The following is a 21427-nucleotide window of genomic DNA, read 5'->3' as shown; positions in this document are numbered from 1 at the left end:
AAAGAGGATGATAACATCAGAAAGATGATGCCATGACAAGTAAATGAATTATTTTTGAGTGAGGAGGTACTCTTCTAATTCCCCGGCCTTACTTTCTCCTCCAGAGTCATCTGGATACAGTGGCCAGATATGGTTCAGGACAACAACTGGAGATGGTCCTGGATGTGAGGCAATCAGGATTTAGTGACTTGCCCAAGGTCACACAGCTAGTAAGTGTGTGAGGTCATGTTTGAGCTCTGATCCTCCTAACCCCAGGGCTGGTGCCTTTCTGTCGTACCATTTAGTTGCCTCTTGACTGACTGATTGACTGTTTGTACCTGAATTGTTATGATCTGGGAGATGTGACCAGAAAATTTTGCTCTGGGTCATGGTCAAGCCTCCCTTCTGATCTGACTAGATCTAGAAATCCATTTCTGTCCCAGGTCTGGGAAGTAATGAGAGAGGAAACAGTCCCATTTAATTCACGTTTATGGAACCTCCAGGATTTTCAAGGCTATGGTGAGACAAAGACAAGAGGGCATTCATGGGGGTGGGGGAAAAAGAGGTAAGGGAGGATATAACAGACCATTTTATATAGGAAAGGGTTAGCTGGGGTCCAGTGAATAGAGTGTCCAGGCATGGAGATACAAAGACCTAAGTTCAAATCTGGTCTCAAACATTTACTAGCTGTATGACCCCCCAGAAAAGTCACTTCACCTTGCTTGCCTCAGTTTTCTCATTTGTAAAATGTGTTGGAAAAGGAAATGGCAAACCACTTCAGTATCTTTGCCATGGAAATCCCAAATGGGGTCATGGAGATTCATACTCAACTATTTAACAATGTCAGAAGGGGAGAATGAAGGGGAACAAGAAAGACTTCTGGTAGGAGGTGACATCTAAGGGCTACCTTGGAGAAAGTTGTCGATTCTAAGAAGTGGCATTGAAGGGGCATTCCTGATGGGGTGCACAGCCTGAAGATAGACCCTGGGGTGAGAGATGGGAAGTATTAGTATTCAAAGGTCTTCTAGATAGTAACAGAGATGAGGTCTAAAGACATTTTTGTTATGATAATGAGACACCCCCAGTCTATGAGATCTTTGTAAGGGGTGGTTTTCTGCAAGGTTTCTTAAGGACTCTGCCCAGACCCACTCCCCACATTGTACCAATATACGGATCACATCTACCTGTAAACTTCTTCAAACTCCCACCATTCCCTCTGGCCAAGGACTACATATTGCCTCAAATACCTCATACCAACTCGTGGAACATCAGATCTGGTAACTCTCATTAGAGACTGCCTATTTTAATGCTCGTGATTGAGCAAATCACTTCATTTAAATCTCAGTTTCTTCAGTTAAAAAATGATGGGGTTGCCTAAAATGATATTGAGAGAACATCTTCAAATGGATATCTGATAAGGGGCCCCTTCCCAGGAAAGTCTGGACTTTCTCTTAAAGTATTTCACATTTTTTCATTCTTTCCCTCTCTACACCAAGAATTCTCTCAGTGTAGGTAATCTATGTGGCAAAGAATTAAGAGAAAAGGGTTTTTAAAAAATTAATCATCATGGGATGGCTAGGTGGTGCAGTGGTTAGAGTGCCAGCTCTGGAGTCAGGAGTACCTGAATTCAAATCTGACCTCAGACACTTAATAATTACCTAGTTATGTGGCCCTGGGCAAGCTACTTAACCCCATTGTCTTGCAAAAAAGAAAGAAAGAAAAATTACTCATCATTTAAAATGATTCAAAAATTAATTCAGCAACCTTTTTAAAGATCTACATTAATTGTATTAATATAAATTGATTAGAAATCTTATAAATTAATTATATATTAATATTTTAATTTGAAAAAAACTTTATTAATGCAAGGAGAAACATCATGGAATAGTAAAAAAGAATGCCAGGTTTGGACTCAACGGGAATTCAAATCCCAGGACTGGAAAGTTATTTTCCTTCTCAGTGACTCAGCATCCCCAGTTGTGAAATGATGCTGCTGATTCTGTTGTTATGGGGGGGGGGGGGGCAGGGACTTCTTTCTAGAACAGATTCAATGACAGCAAGAGAGTGACTTACAAGTGAATTGGATTTGAGTGAGGGGGGCCACGCAAAGTCACCAGCCTCACTTTCTCCTCCAGATCCATTTGGGTCCAGAGGCCAGACATGGATCAGAACTACTAGAAATGGGCCTGGATGCAGTGGGAGACCTTGCCCTCTTTAAGTGGAGGTCTTTCCCAGAGCTCAGTTTATCTGAGTAAACAATCATCCAGTAATTAAAGACTAGGTAAGAACTGAGGCAAAAGATGACCTGGTTGCCATCATCAAAGAATTAATCTGGGAGGGGGAAAAGCCGCAGAGGTTTTGACTAGAACAGAAATAATTTCAGTCTGAGCCTTCTAAACCTAAACACCGAAGCAGAAAATCTTGGCCTGGGACCTATTATTGGGCAATCAGTGAAAGTCAGAATGAGTTGGTTTTAAAGACAAAGTCAAGTAACTCAATTTGAATCACAAAGGGCTTTAACAAAGTCTGATTTTCCCGAGTTTTGTTTCCAGAAATCCTAACTGAAAACTACATGAGACAACAGAGTTCATCCGGCAAAATAAAAAACAATGATAGCATAAATAAATAGGGAAGAAAAAAGAGCTGCCAAATCCCAAGAAAGTATAAGTAATCAAAATTTATGTTTCTCTGGACAGAGCACCCACATATAAGGTAAAGAGAGAGAAGAAGAAGAAAAGGGGTGGAGGGAGGAGAAACAGGAGTGGGAGGAGGTAGAAGGAATAGAATTTCCCAACTGGAACTTGCCAGTTGGGTCCCCCAGGAGGCAGCTACTACTACTCACAGATGCTGTCCATCCTTCATTCGTACTTGAGAAAAATGGACAGGATGATCTCAAAGATGTCTTCGAAATTCTGTGAAAATACATTGGGGGGGGCGGGGGAGGGGGAGATTTGGGGGATGGAAGGCTTCTTGGTGCCCTTTTGCCTATAAGGGGCTGATCTCTCCCCACATTAAACCAAAGAGAAGGGCAATGCTCAGCACCTCTGAAGGATGGTCTATTCTTGGTGAGGAAAGAGACTTGGCTAACACTGCTTCTGATACAGCTGAGACGATATGACCCTGAACATTTCACTTCCGCTCTCTGAGGTTCAGTTTCTAAGGTAGGTAGTGTCCAATAACTATAGGAGAATTACTGACCTGCACTGGTAAAGGAAAATTCGGCACTGAGAATTCCCTGTCTCAATGAAATCAACACACACACACACACACACACACACACACACACACACACACACACACACACACACAGACACAATGAGCTTGGAGCCTGAATGACCTGAGTTCAAATTTGACCTCACACACTTACTAGCTCTCTGACCTTGGGCATCTAACTTACCTAACCCTTGCCTGCCTCAGTTTCCTCAGCTGTGAAATGAGAATAACAAAGTTCTGTGGATAAAATGAGATAATATTTGTAAAACACTTTGCAAACCTTAAAATACTACCTAAATACAAGGTTAATGTTGTTAAGATGATGATGATGATGATGATGATGATGATGATGATGATGATTTCCCTCTTAATTATTTCCTATTTATTTAGTTACTTCCTATCACTTTTAAGATACAAATAAAATTGAGGTATATCTTTGCTTATTTTCTCCAGTTTTGGATTCCTTGAGGGAAGGGACTATCTTTTGTTTCCTTTGGAACCCTAGAATCTAACACAGTTCTGATACACAACAGACACTTACTAAATATTGATTGGTAAGCTTCAGGTGGGCAGATGTGAAAAGGCAGGTGTTCCAGGCTGGGAAAGGAGCACAGCAACTACTCTGGATAGGAATCCAGACCTAGATTAAGGTGGTTCGGACAGGAATCTGCTTAAAGGAGTCTCCTTTAGGGGCCAATTCCAATGGGAGTCAGAAGCAACAGGAAGGCCTTGGGAGGCATGAGAAGGAGATGGGAAGAAACCAACTGGGAAAAGATTCTAGTTTTTGCTGCTGTTTTACCCTGTCCTAAACAACTTGATTTTTACAATTCAATTGAAAACAGAAATGATCATTTCAAGAAAACCTTTGGGGAATAACTTGGAAGAAAAGAGCTAGAGAAATACAAAGTATTCAAATTCTGCCCTCTTTTAGAAGCAGACCAATGCAATTCTCTCTAATCTCCACTCTTGGTGGAGAAATTGAAGCTTGAATGTCAAGAGAATCATGTGTGAGTTTCCAAAGAATTAGCTGAGTCAGTCTCTATGGTATCATGTGTGTATGTGTGTGAATGGGTGTGGAAATATGTGTGTATTTAAGTGGATGTGAGTTTGTATGCATGTGTGTGGTGTGTAAGTGTGTGTGTGTGTGTGTGTGTGTGTGTGTGTGTGAACAATATTACAGACTTAGAATTGTAGCCTGTCAGAATTGGATAGAGTCTCAAAACAGAGGATACCAGAGTTGGGAGGGTCTTAGAACAAAGGATATTGAGATGAGTCTTAGAACCAAAGACTGTCATAATGGAAAAGGTCTCAGAATAGGAAATGTCAGAACTGAGAGGGGTCTTACTTGAACTGAGAAAATCAAAGTAGGAAGGAGGGTCTTAGATGTCAGGGCTGGGGGGTAGGGCTTGGAACAGGGAATGTTGATGCTAGAAGGGACCTTATGGACCATCTTATTGATTCCTTACCATTTCCAGATAAGGAACCTGAAACTTAAAGATGCAAATCAGAGGGAATAGAAATATTTACAGAGAGAATAGGAATTACTGGCATTTCCCTAGGCATTAAGGGCCCTCAGTTAATTCACAAAGATTCTCACTAAATCTCCCTGTGAGGAAGCACTCCAATTATTACTGTTCTCATTTTCTTTCTAAGGAAATCAAGTCAGAGTCAGGGAAGCACCTTCCCCATAGTCACAGGACTGGTTTGAGAGTCAGAGGGAAATGATCCTTTATTTTTCTAATTGAACTGTAAAACTCAAGTTGCTTAGAACAGGGTAAAATAGCGGCAAAAACTAAAGTCTTTTCCTAGTTGGTTTCTGCCCATCTCCTTCTCACTCCTCCCCAGTTCTTCCTGTTGCTTCTGAGTCCCATTTGAGAGTTGGGTCCCCCATCCCATACTGCTCCCTCACCCCCCCACCCCTATAAAGTTCCCAAAGCTAGAATCTGAAGCAGACTTTGTGACTCCCAAGTCATTCTCCCCAAGCCAATTCTCCATTAGAAAAATCAGCTGTACTAGACAAAAGATCATGACCTCTTAGGTGAAACTAGATAGAGAAAATACCAGCTTGGTTTTGCATAGACAAATGGAGATGATTGTAGTTTGGGTTTCATGGGGCCACACGAGATCACCAGTTGATGGAGGCCTTCCTTGATGATTTTAGGCTGTAGCTATCAAGAGTTGACTTGGCTAGGTGAGGCAGAGCCTGACATCAGACTCACTCCGGGGTTGTGCCAGTACATCAACTGGTGAGACGGGCCATGGGTGGGTAGCTGGTCAACCGGCAAGACTTTTCATTATGTAGTGTTAAGGGTTTGTTTGTCAACCAAGCTTGTCATCCTGTCTACACTTGTTTATTTGTTACGGTCCTCCCACTGATTGTGGAGTTTAGGGTATAATAGCAAAGAATGTTGTGGTACCTTGTAAATTCATTGTTGTGGGTTCTCATAAACTGCTGTTTGTTGTTGTGAGAAATGATATGTGGTTATTGGGGTGTAGGAGGAGAGTGGGGTTACTATGCTGAGCTTCTACTTATATTCTTGCCTTTTTGTGGTCACAAAATTCTTAGTGGTTTGAGTATTTGCAATTTTGTAGGTGTATATTTGTATTTGTGCATGTATTAAGACCTTGGTGAAAATTAAATATCATGATGAAATAGAAAGATGATATGACTTGGAGTAGAGAAAGAAACCTGGGTTCGAATCTGACCTCATATACTAACTGTGACCATATAAAGAAGGAAGGAAAGAAACATTTATTAAGAGCCTACAATAAGATCCCATTTGATCACATAACAATTCTGGGAATGGGGAGGGGCAGTGAATGGATGAGTGACTGTACCTGTCTAAACCCCATTTTCTTCAGAGATAAAATAAATATAATAATACATTATACATCAGGTTGTAGCAATGTCACAGAGATGTATAGGTCCAGTGAGAAAATGTGTAGAAAAGCCATCAGACATTCTTGAAGAAGATATAAAAGGGAAGCAGCAGAGGTGGGGAGTTGGTTGTAGAACCAAGAAAACCTAGGTTCAAGTCTGACCCCTGACCCACACCAGCTTGGTGATTTTGAGTATCTGTGTATTTCATATACCTCTCAGAAAGTCCTGATTTCAGAACTGGTGGGGATGTGTCATGGCAAAGAACATTTCTTCCATTGCAGTTCTCTCAACCAATGAAATCCCAAGGTCAATCTCCATCTCTGTTACTTAAGCAAGAAATACAATCATTGTCTTCTTCGGCAGTCTTTTCCTTAATCTCTACTGACCAGTAAAAAAATGGTGTTTTTAGGCTCAAACAATGATATTCCAATGGATTTGTGGTTCAATCCATTGAAGGGAACCCACTTCTATTAGGCAGATCACAACCCAGGCTTGCCTGCCTGAGCTTGGCCTTGGCTTCCCTCTCTACGCAGTCCATTCATCCAACCTGCTGGGGGTCTTGTCAAGTTCCCTTGGCATCACATGGAAGGGCAAAATAAATAAATTTAAGAAGTGGGGAATGAGAGGCAGCAGGATTGGCAAATGACTCCTTCAGAATCAAAAGACCTTGGGTTTGAATTGAGGTTCTATCAGATACACTTGAGTCTTTTCTCCAAGACCTCAAGTGATAGGGTACTCACTTCCTTGAGCCTTTGGGCTAGCTCTCATCATTTTTTCTCAGATTTGCACAGTGAGGAAACAACAAACTCACAAATACACACAGAGGACTTCTATATTTTCATCAATATATTGATATGCATGTATAGGGTATGATATATGTTACATATAGACACAAATAGATGTATGCTTATCTTTGCATATATAAAAACATGCAAATAGATATATTGTACATATGCTTGCATATATAAATAAAATCTATGTCTGTGTACGTTGTGTATGTGCAAAATAGTATATAATTTCGTGTGATCCATGCTTGTTTATATGCACTTGGATACATGTATTTTGTTTTGTACACTGTGTGCTATGCCCATATACATATAGATAAAATAACTAACAGATAGACAGATGGGTAGGTAGATAGTTTAACTATAATGTGTGAATTAATTATATATATTATACAATTTTATAATAATTGATCATGTATATATGTTAATCTATCATTATGTATATACAAAGGCATTTAGGTAAACAATGGATAGAGCACAGGAAGTTCTGAATTCAAATCCAATCTCGGGCTTATTAGTTGTGTGACCCTGGCCAAGTCACTTTACCATGTTTTCCTCAGTTTCCTCATAATGATCTGGAGAAGGAAATGGCAGACCACTCCAGTATCTTTGCTAAGAAAACCCCAAATGGGATCACATAGGACACAGCTGGAGAATAACAACAAAAATTAGACCCGAGCCCACAGCCTTCTTGACTGGAGATCCAAGGTTCTAGCCATTATTCTATGCTCTAGAATTGTTCCTAAAGAACTAGAGAGACTCTAAAAGGCCAAGATCAAGAGGTATTGGTGAGTGACTGTACCTGTAGGGGAAAACTTTTGCAAATGAGCAGAATTGGAGATAGAATGTCATGGTGAAGGGATAGAAGGAAGGTTGTTGACTGAAATGTAGGCTGTGTGCGTGGTGGTGTTGGGGGCCATGACCTGTGATCAGCTTGGGTATTGAGAGTGACACTTTATGAAGGTCTCTCACTACCCATAGAGGAATTTTAGTTGTATCTTAAAAGTGAAAGGGAGTTACTAAAACTTCTTGAGCAGAGGATTGGCGTGATCTTAACTTTCCTATGTTTCAAGAAATAGATCCCAGGCCTGGAAGAATTCTGGCCCCAAGTGAACAGTAATTTCAAAGAAATGGTAAGTTGTCTACTCAGTCAATTATTCAAATTATTTTGCACCTATCCAATTAAGGCTGGGCCTGAGTTATTAACACATAATCAATGACCGCCCATTGGACCTCTTTGCAGAATGTAAAAACATGTCTGTGAGATTGTGCAAGCCCAAATCCCTCTCCCCAAGTTTCCATCAGTTTCTTACTGTCAGAGTTAGAAAGCGCAAGAATGTCATTTGAGGTTGCTCCTGCTGATGGGGATAACAAGTTTCTCATTCATTCCAGCTCCCCAACAAACATCATGGCATTCCAGGTCTTGGGCAACAGGGACTGCGGATTGTTTATCTGTTTTGGTTTTTGCATCATGTCCAAGCTGAGGACATCTGTGAAGCGTTTCCTTGCTGCAAATGTGATTTTGTTTTTTGCTACTTGGCCCAAAGAAGCGCCAAGAAGAGAGAAAGGTCGTGGAGAGGGAGTGGGAGGTTCCTGAACAACAACAGTAGTATGAAACATCCTCAAAAAAAAGAACTGGTGCCCCAGTTATGTCACACTTGATTCGTTGCCAAAGACCAAGAGGGTGACCCTGGCTGGTGTAAAATTCAACCACATATAAGGCACAGACACCCCAAAGCACCTAGGGCAAAGAGGAAGGGAGAAACGAACAGGCTAAACACAGAAATTCAAGGCACTGGGGATTGCTGGGACAATGAGGCCTTTGAGAGCCAACTTGGAAGGGGTGGGGGAGAGGGAAGATGGTGAGTGAGAAGGGGATCTGCGTGGGAAAATGAGAATGCAACATTTCTTCCTCCTATGTCTTAGCCACTGAGAGACTATGGGACTGTGACAGGATGAACACTGATTTTCCAGGGGCAGATATCAATCACAATGAAATTTAGAAAATTGATGGGAGGTCGGATTTACAGGTAGGGAAAGGAAATGTCTGGGAGCAGAAGTGGCAAAAATGGACATTTTAAATGTAAATTGAGAGCATTTTGAGATGCTTTTTGGAAACAAGGACTAAAACTCAAGGCTTGGGAGGGTATAGGTATCTGATTTTACAGCTGAGAAAACTGAGACTGAAGCTATTCATCTGATGGTTTCTTGGCCAAGACAGGGCAGAGCCATTTGACTTTGATCTTCATTCACTGTCTTCACTGTCATTGGGTAAATTTTAGACAGTTGCTTGGGGCTCAGAAAGGAGAGGGCCTCAGTTTCTCCTTTTTAAAAAATGAGATAGGGGCTACTTTTGTGTTTGTTGTTATAATCTCTCTGGGTCTCAGTTTTTTCAATGATGAGACAGACCAGTGAGGTCCTTTCTACTTCTGAATCTCTGATCCTCTTACTTGTCTTTTATCAATTCAGGGGTGAGCATGCAGATAAGTCATTTCAATCAGTTGTGACTAGTATCTCTTTCCCTGAGTTCATCATTCCATCTCCTCTTTCCATTATTTTATAGAAACTAACACCCATGTCTCAGATGTTTTCCTTCCTCATGTCCATCTTAAAGCATCCCTCACCTCCTTCAAAATTCTGTCCAGGTACTTATTCCTCCAGGCAGCCTCCTTGGATTTCCATAGATATTAATGTTCTCTCCCACTTTGTGATCTCCTTTGTCTCCCTCACTCCCTATTTTGTGGTATACTTAAAATCATAAGGAAAAAAAACCTTAAAACTGGCTGAGGCCTTAGAAGTCATGGAATTCAGCCCACTAGTTGAACAGAGCAGTAAACTGAGAACCAGAGATGAAGATCCTGAACAGACTTATAAAGTCATTGAGCCCAAAGCCATCATTTACAAAGAAACTAAGTCCCAGAAAAAATTAAGTAATTTCCCAGGATCATGTAGCTAGTAAGTATTTTAGTTTAGTAAGTGTTTTGGTTTATGATTTATTCTCCCATAGGATAGGAGCTCCCTGAAGACTGTTTCCATTTCGTCTTTGGGCATGTTGTGTATGTGCATGTGAGAGAAGTGTTTATGTATTTATGTACACAGTGCCAGCATATGTAGCCATTATTATGGCATTTACATGACATAAGACATTTATATATATGATAATGTCAACTTTGTATTTCAGGAATCAAATGACTTTCTCTTTAATAAAGATTAAAGAAATATGGATTTAGGAGATCCTCAGGAAAATTGAGGACTAGAAGAGAAGACTGTCTTGTCCAAGCTCACAGAGCAAGTGAACAGAAGGACAATGATTGGAACCCCAAAAGCAGTCATTCCACAGCATGAAGAGGCAGATAGAGCACCAGACTTGAGTTCAAATCCTACCTCAGATATTTACTAATGTTTCTCCTGAGCAATTCAGTTAACCCCCTTGTGTCTCAGTTTGCTCCTTCATAAAAAAGCGAGTTGGGTTTGGTAATGGCCATCTCTAAAGTTAACCCTATGTCCCTAAGTCATCCCCTCTTTTTGGATCTCAGTTTCCTGCTTTATAAAATGATGGCCTCAAAGGTCCCTTCCATCTCTAACATTGACTCCATGTCCTTAAGTCATCCTCTCTCTGTGGACCTGTTTCTTTCTCTATAAAAGACAGGGGGGATGGGTTTGATGATGGCCCCAAAGGTCCCTTCCAGTTCTCAATCCTATGATTCCTCAGGACATGTCTGAAATGACTCACATTAAACACTCCCCACATTCTGCCCCATAGGAATCTGAAGCCAGCAGGGATCAAATCTGCCCTAGTTCTCATTACACTATAAATCTGGGACATTATCTTAGGAGGGGTGGGGATGAGGAGTCAAGGAAATCGTCGTGAAATTGTTCTCTTCTTGGCCTGGCCAAAAATTTCCCTCTGTCTGTCGCCCCATTCTTCTAGGTTACAGCTCTTGGATCAGTCTAAACAATCTCCCTCCCCCGCTTGCCTTCAGCTCTATAATTAAAAAAATATTTGGTTCCTAATGTACACAGCTCACTTTGGGGAGGGGAGCAGCTGTCAGGTGGTATTAGAGAAGGAGGCCTCTGGGAAGGCCTAAGATTTCACCGTTGGCACTGGTCATTCCCAACATTCCCAGCAACTGGGCTGCCCAGAGGTCCCACTGTATCAACTATACAATACTCCTTACAGAGAGGACTTAAAGGTGATGTCTATGCCCAACCTGGACATTTTTGGTTAATGGCCATACAACCATTGACACGAAAGAGTTTTTCTTTGTCTTACTATTAAGGTATTATTATCTTCTCCCACACTTTTACCCCATATCCACCAAAAAAGAACTTTGAAAGGGATCATAAGATATTTTTAATCAATCAATCAATATATTGATCTCATGATAAAAAGATCATAGAACTGGACTGGGAGATTAGACATCACACAGTCCATGGGTTCTCTAGGTTCTTTGTGTTGTGACCCCCTGCTCTAGCAGCCAGGTAAAGTCAATGGGCCCCTTCCAAAAATAAGATTTTTAAAATGCAGAAAAGAAACTGCATGGGATTACTAAAGAAGTCAGGTATATTGAAATATGAGCTATCAAAATATGCTTTTAAATGCTCACAGAGGCCAGGTTAAGAATCTCTATTCTCTCCTTTTACAGATGAGGAAACTAAGTTCTGTTAAAGCAATATGCTCATTGTCACACAGGTAGTTAGATAACAGAAGCCAAATTTGAATTCAGTTTCTCTGATTCCAAAACTGAGGCCCTTTCCTTTGAGCCACAGATGAGCAAGTATTTATTAAATGCCTCTGGAAGCACCACATATCAGCAAACATTTATTCAACACCAAGAATTGTTCTAGGTACTAGGATTGCAAAGACAAAAATGGAATAATCCTTGCCCTGAAGATATTAACATTCTAGGATCATAAAAGACTTCAACCCTAGATTTTATACAAATATAAAAATTGAACCCTAAAGGCAAGAAGTTACTTGCCCAAGATTATATGGGTACTAAAAAAGCATCAATTATTTTCAAATAATTTTTATTTCCAAATAATACATTCAGAACTAGAAGGTATTTTAGGCTAAGTCCAATCTCTTCATTTTATATATGGGGAAGCTGAGACTCTTCCCCTGTGTCACACAGATGGTAAATGACAGAGTTTAACTATCATCCTTTCTACCGAACCATATTTCTTTAACTAGCACAATCAGTGTTTGGGCCTGTGTCCTCTGAATCCCAAATCCAGTATGGATTTCACCATCAGTTACATAAATTTCAATGGATGTTCATAATTGCCAAAAGGACATCTGGCACTAGAATTTGGAATCCCAATATAAGAACATAAAATTGCTTTCCTTCAATTATAATGACATGGAAGACAGTAGATGCATTTGATGGACATATAAATACATGTGAATGTTACATGGAAATATAAATACATGAGTATAATTAACAAATGCATCTATTATTTGATTTGTATGTATATATTCATACATGTAAATATAAATGTGTATTTTATTATATTTATTTAGATGTTAATACATATTACCCAATCTCTTTGCACCTATATCTAGTACTCACATTGGTTATGACTGATTCTAATGAACAACTCTTTAGAAAGAGGCAGATGAGGTTTGGGGAGGGAGAAAGGTCGATCTGAGCTTTAGGGAAATCTCTCCGGCAGCTCTGAGGTGGACAGTCTGAAGGAAAGAAAGATGAGGAACACCAATCTGAAGACTATTACAATGTCCTTGGCTAGAGATGATGAGATCCCTCTAAACTCTGACATACCGTATTCTAAGTTCAACTCTAAAATTTTCCATCATATGGGTCTCCCAGCATTCTCTATTCCCATGTCCCTCCAACATCTCTTAATTCTCTGTTGTCCGATCTGAAGTCTTCTTCTATCTAAATCCTATTATCCTATGAACTGGGAAATATAGATGTATATAAATGTTTCACACTTTAGTTTAGCAAAACATTAAAAATCATTAGCAGACCATTAACACTGGCTTTGCTCTCACATCCCTGGTGACCTAACTTTCCTATCTCTGATGGAAAGGCTGTGATAGGGTACAGCCCAGGTATGTCAGCCCCCAGCAGGCCCCAGCAGGCCCCTTAAGTGGATGTAATGATCACAATATCCCCACAACACTCAATCCTATCAAAGCCGTTAATCTCTGAAAACCACCAGGGTTGGAGGATTTTTTTTCCTGCCTATACTTGGCAAGACCTTAGGAGCAAAGGGGTTAATGTTTCAGAGCCTTCCAAGCAGAGATGTTTGGATAAGTACACCTGATATTCTCCATTCTGGGGGCCTGGGAGACAGACAGTTTATGTGTATACACTTTATGGGGCAGACTTTGTTACAGACGCCACAGAGGAACTCCTAATCGGTGCAGGAAGTTGAATATACACAAAAACCCAGAGATGGAGAAAATATCTGGTAACATGCCAAGACTGCTGTCAACAGGGCAGGTATCATCAGGAACAGAGAGACTTCATTGCCCAAAGCAGAGAGCTCCCCAAAACCCAAATCACAGAAAGGGTCTTTTTCTTGTTGCTCTGTTATTTTTGGTCATGTCTGACCTTTTGTGATTCCATCTGAGATTTTTTTGGCAAAGATACTGAGATGGTTTACCATTTCCTTCTCCAGCTCATTTTACAGATGAGGAAACTGAGGACAACAGGATAAAATGATTTGCCTAGGGTCACATAATTAGTGACTGAGGCTGGATTTGAATTGAGGAAAAAGGAGTCTTTCTGAACCTTAAGGGGTCCAATGTTCTAACCAGAAAGGATCTTTAGAAGTGATCAAATTCTAGGTCAAGATGGAAAAACTGAAGCAGAGAGAAGGGATGTGACTGACCCACAAATGGCAGAGTTGAAGCTTGAATGGACCAAAACCTGCTAAATCTCTACCCAATGCTTTTCGGATTTCATCTCAGAAATCCTTGGAAGGTTTAGGTCTTTTTCCTCCATTGGTTGGTCACCCAACTCCTTGCCGCCCCAACATCTTTGTGTTGACCTACTGCTTTGGTTTTTCCGAATAAAGTCAGTGAGCATTTCTTAAAGACCTGTTATCTACTGAGCATTGGACATACAAAGAAATGCAAAAGTTCCTGCCCTCAAGGAGCTCATAGTCTCATGGGAAGAACAACATGCAAAGAAATTTAAAATCTGAGAACTTAGAAAAAGAGGAGAAATGGAGGAAGATTAAGAATGAGACTCAGGAGATCTGATTTCAAATTTTCAACTTCCTCTCCCAGATCTGACACTCTAACCCTATTCAAAAGCTTCCCTTCCCCTGCCCCCCCCCAATCACTGCCTCCCTCCCCAGCTTGGACAGTCCCTGATCTAAGGTATCCTGTGAACTAAAGTCCTTCTAATTTCTGATATTCCAATATATCACCTTGTCAATTAGTGAATTTTGCCATGAATTCATGTTTCTAAAGTTGATTTGGATTCTTTGAGGACTGTAAACTTCAGTCCCCAATGAGGAATGCTTGGTTTAAGTTTGGAAAGTGGGTCAGCAATGAAATAGAGTCCACAGGTCAGGCAGCCCTGATGAAATCTGAATGGTACTTCCTGGGAGATGAAGTGTTATTGAAGGCTTCAACCTTTTAAGGTCAACATCAAAATCCCAACATCTATCCTACTTAATCCATTCTCCTTAAGCCCACAACCTCCTGCCTCCTCAAATTCCACATGGTGTTTGGGTTTTTGTTTTTGCTTTTTTTGTGTGTGGGGGAGGACATGAGAGAAGTAAAAAGGTCCACCTGCATAACACATTTGTCATAAAAGGTTATTTACCATGGTTATCAATGTTCATTATCTTTTCCTCCTCTTAGACTCTGAGCTCTATGAAGACAGGGACAAGGTCTTATCCAAGCCTTGCTTCTTTCATTCAAAGATGCATGGGAGGATTTGTATGAGTGGATCAAGGGTAAGGAACCACAAACATGATAACTATAATCATGGAAATTAAAAGAAAACAAGAGAAAATGAGCTTAGATTCACTTAAATGAGTCATTTATTTACTTTCCACCTTAGAGAACAAATAATGACAACAACCTTTTCCTCCCAATAGAGAGATGAGAAACTCCAGGGACAGAATGGACCCATTACTAACAAATGTAACTGGTTGATTTTACATAACTGTCAAGAAAGAATGGGGTGAAGTATATTGAAGTTTATATACAATATGAAAATCAAAAGGCATTACAGAACTTTATATATATATATATATATATCCTCCTAGCCTAGTTCTGTGAACTACTCAGATCAGCTACTTAATAAAAGTTTGGTTCTCCTGAGAAAGGAACAAGGATATGAACTCCCTGGCTTCCATTTCTGTGCAACCCTTGATCAGTACTCAAGAGAAGGTTCAGATCATTTATCTGGACAAAGCCTGTCCCATTGGAAGGCCAATGGTATAATAATGAATCGATCCATCATGGCACCTGCTATCTGATTGGTGCAGTTTCTCCTTTAAGTGATGAAATTCTCAACCACTCTTGTCCATTCCAAATAACTTTTGAGTCATGACATCCTATCAGTCAATCTAGGAGGACTGTTCCAAAATACTGGACAGTCCCAAAATACACGTTTTCTTGACAGAGAGTGATTAAGAAAGGAAAACATAATCACAACCATCAGTATTCCCTTGTTCTCTCCACAAGAATGGCCCATATTTTTTTTTCTTATATCCTTTATATGGTCCCTCCTACCTTATTCCTAGTTCCATTTTTTTTACAATATCAATTAACAAGTATTAATTAGGGACCCACCATATAACAGGCAGTATGCTAATGGTTGGGGATAATACAAAGAAAAAAAGGGAGACAGTCCTTATTCTCAAGGAGTTTTCTTCTTAAGGGGAGAGACAACATGCACTCATAGAGGTTCAGATAAGATGGGGACAACTCAAAGATCTAACTGTAACATTGAAAATCGCAATGACAGAGGGGTGGGCCTGGGTTCAGGAAGTCTCAGATACTTGTGTGACCCTGGACAAATCTCTTCACCTCTCTTTGCCTTAATTTCCTCAACTGTAAAATGAGAATAATAAAAGCACCTATCCCACAGGATTGTTATGAGAATCAAATGAGATGATGTTTGTAGAATGCTTAGGATATGGTAGATATCTAATAAATACTTATTCCCTTCCCCTTTTCCTGCTAACTGAGGCAGCTAGAGAGACTGGGAAAGACTTCTTGCAGAGAGTTATTTGAGAAGAATCTGAAAGGAAACCTCAGATTTCAAGATTTGAGGGAAAAGGGAGAATATTCCAAGTAGTTCTGGGAGGAGGGGGATTGGGAAAAAGCAGTGCAAAGGTGTGGAAATGGGAGATGGACCATTGTGTAAAGAATAGCAAGGAAAAAAGTATGAGTAGGTTACTGAATGAGTAAAGGAAGTAATGTGTGAGAAGACCAAAACTTTTCTCCTAAAGATGGCATGCAGTTGTGAGTCATGAAATCCTACAGTCCTACAGTCTCCTAAAGTTTATTTGTTACTGGAGATTTTTATTTTTTTTCCAATGAAGACAGAACAGAGATGGTGACTCTAAAAGAAAGACACAATGACAGAGAGGGAGGAAAGAAAAAGAAACAGAAAAACAGAGGGCTGGGCAAGAGAGGAAGAGAGAGAGAAAGAAACAGAGAGAGGGAGAAGGAGAGAAAGAAAGACTTAAACAGAGAGAAAGAGAGGAAGGAGAGAGGGGGGAGAGAAGGACAGAAAGAGAGAAAAGAGAGGAAGGCGAGAGAGAGAGAGACAGAGGGAGGGAGAAGAAAAGAAACAGAAACAAAGAGAATCAGAGAGGGAGAAGGGGAGAGAGAAATAGAGAGGAAGAAGGAAAGAAAGAGAAACAGAGAGGAGAGAGAGAGAGAAAGAGAGACAGAGACAGAGACAGAAAGACATAGAAATAGAACAGACAGAATGAATTAGAGACAATCAGAACTGTTTTAAACATATGTTGAACTTATATATTTAAAAAGAGAAGGTAAGGGGTGGCTAGGTGGTGCAGTGGATAGAGCACCAGCCCTGAGTCCAGGAGTGCCTGTGTTCAAATCCACCATCAGACACTTAATAACTACCTTGCTGTGTGGCCTTGGGCAAGTCACTTAATCCTCCATTGCCATGCAAAAAAACTACAAAAAACTTTTTTTAAAAAGAGAAGGTAAGCTTTTCTTAAAAGAGATCTACAGTGTCAAGCACAACTCCCCTTCTATGCATTAATGTATACAAAATATTAGCTTTATTTGTTGTTTAAGTTAAGAATTTTTTTAAAAAATCAAATGTTATAAATTCTATTATTCTACTTTTCAAAAACTGAAAAGAATAAAATGTCCCCCCACAGGGGCAATGCAGAGGAACATGGTGAGTATGAGTCACTTGCTACATATTGAAATGTAATAATGTAATAATGTACATAATTAGATAATGTACAAATTACATAATGAATGTAATAATTTCAAATGAAATATAATAAATAAATATTAATAAAAATCATAACAACAAAAACAAGTATTCTCTACTACCACTCATCCCCCTGTTAAGCTCCTCAAAGAAGGAGATTTTGTATTCTCAGAGGCCCACAAGCCAAAGTGTGAGTTCCAGAAAGGCCATGACTGTGTGGCTAAGGATCAGACTAGTTAAGGCAAAGTCCTTCACCTTTATTTCTGTCTTGGATCCTTCAGGCAATTTGGAGAAGTCATGTTCCCCTTCTCAGAAGAACATTTTTCAATGCATAAAATAAAATTCAAATAAAATCAAATGTAAAAGAAAACAAAAAATTAAGTTATATAAAAGTTTACTGCTGGTGGAGACTGAGTCAATACTGAAAAACCATCACAAAACTAGAGAAATATGGAAATAGGACTGTTCTAGAGTCAACTCCACTCAACCGATTGGAGAGAGCTGATTGTTAAATTTTCCACATGGACATTTACACCTCAGAAATTGGCAAATGTGACAAATTAAGGCTTGATTTATTATTTTTCTGACTGGACTTAAAGAGATGGAGGAAATATTAATAATGAAAATTAAATTGAGAAATGTATCCTGTTTATAGTTTCTTTAGCGAGCTGGTTTTTAAACATTTTACCAGCACACCCTTATGTGGATGTTTTTAAGTTTTTCAGGGACTTGGTTTGAACTTTCTTTTTTATCTTGGTACAGTGTCTAACCCACGGTTCACATCACTCATTTCTGACTCTTCATGACCCCATGGGGGGGGGGGGGGGTTTGGAAGAGATACTAACATTCCCTTCTCTAGTTCATTTGACAGATGAGGAAACTGAGGCAAACAGGGTAAATTGACTTGTCCATTTTTGAGTGTTTGAGAATGGATTTGAACTCAGGTCTTCCTGACTCCAGACCTGGTACTCTATTCACTGCTCCAGTTAGATCCATCTGGTCTGACCCATACTTAGTGTCTAATAAATGCTTATTGGTCAACTGATACATCCACTAAGTAGTAAAAGCCAGGGTCCTCTGACCCCATGCTCAGAATCATCAATAATAATTTTAGTGCTTAATGCAAGCACAGCTCCATATCCTCAAATCAGCTTTATAATTCATGATGTGAAATTAATGCAGGTAATTGAAACAACTCCAGTTGGAGTTAAACGGGGAAGTAGTTTCTATAGTAGTCCACAGATGAGTGTTATTATAGTTGATAACTGTATTAAGCTAAGTTGTTTCTACACAGCTGAAGGAGCAAATGTGTTGATTTTTATTACCCCAGATTACACAGATTGTAGATAACTTCCTCTACCAATATACACTTGTACCTGCTCTGTAGTAATTAGGGTTAGAGAATTGGCTAGGGCACCCACTAAGAGGTTGGAGGATTTACCACTAATCTCACAACCCTAAGCAGGTCTTCCTAACCAGTGCCATTACAACTTCAAGTGACCTCCATTAAATTTTGACACCCTGGGACAAATTCCCAACCACCCAGCCCTAGTTATAGTTCTTCCAGGACAAGCACCACCCTGCACAACAACATCCTACCAGTCAGCTTTTGAGATAAAATTGTTCAGGGATAAATGATACTCAGCTCAGTAGATATCCGGAACTGTGGCAAATATAAGAGGAGAGTGAGAAGGTCAAAATGAACTGATAAATCAGAAAACCATCATGCCCGTGAGGAAGAGGAATTCTATAGTTTAAAATGGGGTTTTCTATGATGGAGAAGATTTGTAACTTAAACTCTACGGGAACAAATAATAAAGGCCCCCGACTCTAGACCAGGGCTTGGGATCTCTTGCCAGGTCCTACAAACCCAGATGCCAAAGTTGGTATTTCAGACAGTCAAGGATTAGGAGGGAAGGGAGGGAAAAAATAAAAAACAATAGGGAACCAGCAGGAGGTGGAGGGAAGCATGAAGTTGCTTTAATTTAATGGGGCTTTGAAAATCCCCACGACTCTGCAGATGATATCAACTTCCCCTGACATTTATATAAGACCCTGGAGAGAAGAAGAGATAACTCTGACTCAGATGCCGTCCATGTCCCAGAATAGTTTTACCTTCTTTCTCCCCTCCTCCTATGCATATTTTTTTTTTTTGCTCCAGGGTCAACATCTGTAGATTTGTTCTTCTCCAAAATAAAGTCACTCAGATGCTGTCCATGTCCCAGAATAGTTTTACCTTCTTTCTTCCTGCCTCCTGTGCAATTTTTTTTTTGGTCCAGGGTCAACATCTGTAAATTTGTTCTTCTCAAAAATAAAGTCATCCATCTCCCTACAGCCCAGAGTCATGTTCTGTCGGCTCAGGAAAAGCCAATCCTCCTAAGGTTTACAGTAGACCTCTCAGCCCACAGTGGGAAATTGGGAAATGGACTTATCTGCTAGGGACGTGTGTTCAGTTCTCAAGAATGCATCCTTCCCTCAGGCCAAGGGGGTAGGCTTTGTTTATCCTCTGGTATACAATGAAATGAGGGAGAACACATGGTCTGGGTCTTGGCTGGAGCAAGGTGGGGCCCAGCCATGGTGTTTAAAAATGGAACAGGGCCTTTGATCCCTGGCCAGCGCCATCCGATAAGGCTCGAAGATTGCGCTCCAAGTGGATGTCAAGGGACAAGGACATTGTCTCCCCTGTTCTGCCTCTGCGTAGGGCAGTATTGTCAGCACCCACCTAACGCAACCCCCCAGAGAAGGAAAACAATGATCTAGGAACACTTGATAGACTGGCAACTGGACAAAAACAGGACATCCCCTAGAAGAGTCTGGGCTCCCTGATTTATCCAATTTTTGCCCACATGAGAATTTCCTTCTAGTTAACAACAGACTGATCTGGTCAATGGCGCCCCTGCAGTTTGCTCCAAATGGGATGAGTGTGGACTTCTCAAGTGTGTAGTCTTTTCTCTGACTGAAAGGGTGGGTTTTATTCATTACCAAGCTGAATTAGGAAATAAATATTGAAGGGATTGCTAATCAGATCAATATATCAATGTTACCTACCTTTATGACTCTATTTTATATGCCTCTCATAAACATGTTTATTTTTCACATTGAAATTTTGCCCTTGGTTCCAGTCCCTATACTTCTGAGTAGTAGATTGGAACCCTTCACCTGAACACCAATAAGTCCATGTTCAGCCTTACTAAATATTCGTGTCATCCCTATGTTAAAACATATATTTAGACTCCAGGGTCTATTCCCTACTCCCTTGGTGTGACCTGTGCAACCCCAACTCCATTGTTAACCAATTCATTTTAATACAGATATGAAAAAAAGCATCAATACCCCAGAAAATGGACTGCAATCAGAAAATCATTTCTCATTCCCTACTCCCCACATTGAATCAGCTATGTACTGTGACTGTCCCTCAAAACCAATGGAATTATCATGGAAACTCAAGAGTCAGAAGGGACATCCTTACATTTTACTAAGGAAGACAACACACATAGATGAGTAAATATGCCATAATATACCATATGTACAAAGTCAGCTCAAGGTAATTTGGAGAGTGGAGGTACTAGTTGTCCAAGAAATACCTCCCCCCAAAAAATGTTCCCATTACAATCTGTCAAAAAGCATACATTAAGCACCTACTGTGTCCTAGCCATTATGCTAATGAAAAGCAAAAACAGTTGCTGCCCTCAAGGAGCTCATTGTTAGCTAATAAAAGAGGAAACCTCCAAACAATTACATACAAGCAACATCTCAAGGTACCCTCTTGTTTTAAGAAGTTTTTTCCTGACATAATACTTAAATTTGCAGCATTTTCCTACTGCTCAAATAAAATTGTTATAAACAGCACTTCACAAAAAAATGGGGGGGGCATTATATCAATGTCAGCTATTATTGGTATTGGGAATATTGCACATTTTTATAATTTTTTCCCTTTACTGTGGTCTCCCGCTTAAAAATAATTAGTTGGGATAAACTATCATTGACAATGTGGCTAAGGTTCTCCTAGAATACATATTACTCAAAGAATAGCATTTCTTTTTCTATTAAGGGCAATGTTAAAAAAACATCAAAAACAATCCTTTTACCTAATGATTACTAGGTACTGAAGATGAAAATGTGAGAAAAATCTGTTGAAAGCTAGAGGTCTGTATCAAACC

General features: G+C 40.0%; 1 long non-coding RNA gene across 1 annotated transcript; it reads left to right on the top strand.

Annotated features, from left to right (window-relative positions):
* The first annotated feature begins 4766 nt into the window (after positions 1–4766).
* Positions 4767–9101, top strand: LOC141497940 (uncharacterized). Its single transcript, XR_012471494.1, has 3 exons — positions 4767–5454; positions 7932–7991; positions 8251–9101. It is a non-coding gene; the product is annotated as an uncharacterized LOC141497940 (long non-coding RNA).
* Positions 9102–21427: the final 12326 nt, after the last annotated feature.

This window comes from Macrotis lagotis, chromosome X, assembly GCF_037893015.1.
Source record: "Macrotis lagotis isolate mMagLag1 chromosome X, bilby.v1.9.chrom.fasta, whole genome shotgun sequence".
Taxonomy (NCBI): domain Eukaryota; kingdom Metazoa; phylum Chordata; class Mammalia; order Peramelemorphia; family Peramelidae; genus Macrotis; species Macrotis lagotis.
Note: the sequence above shows the minus strand (reverse complement) of the source record. Positions and strands in the feature narration are given on the sequence as shown.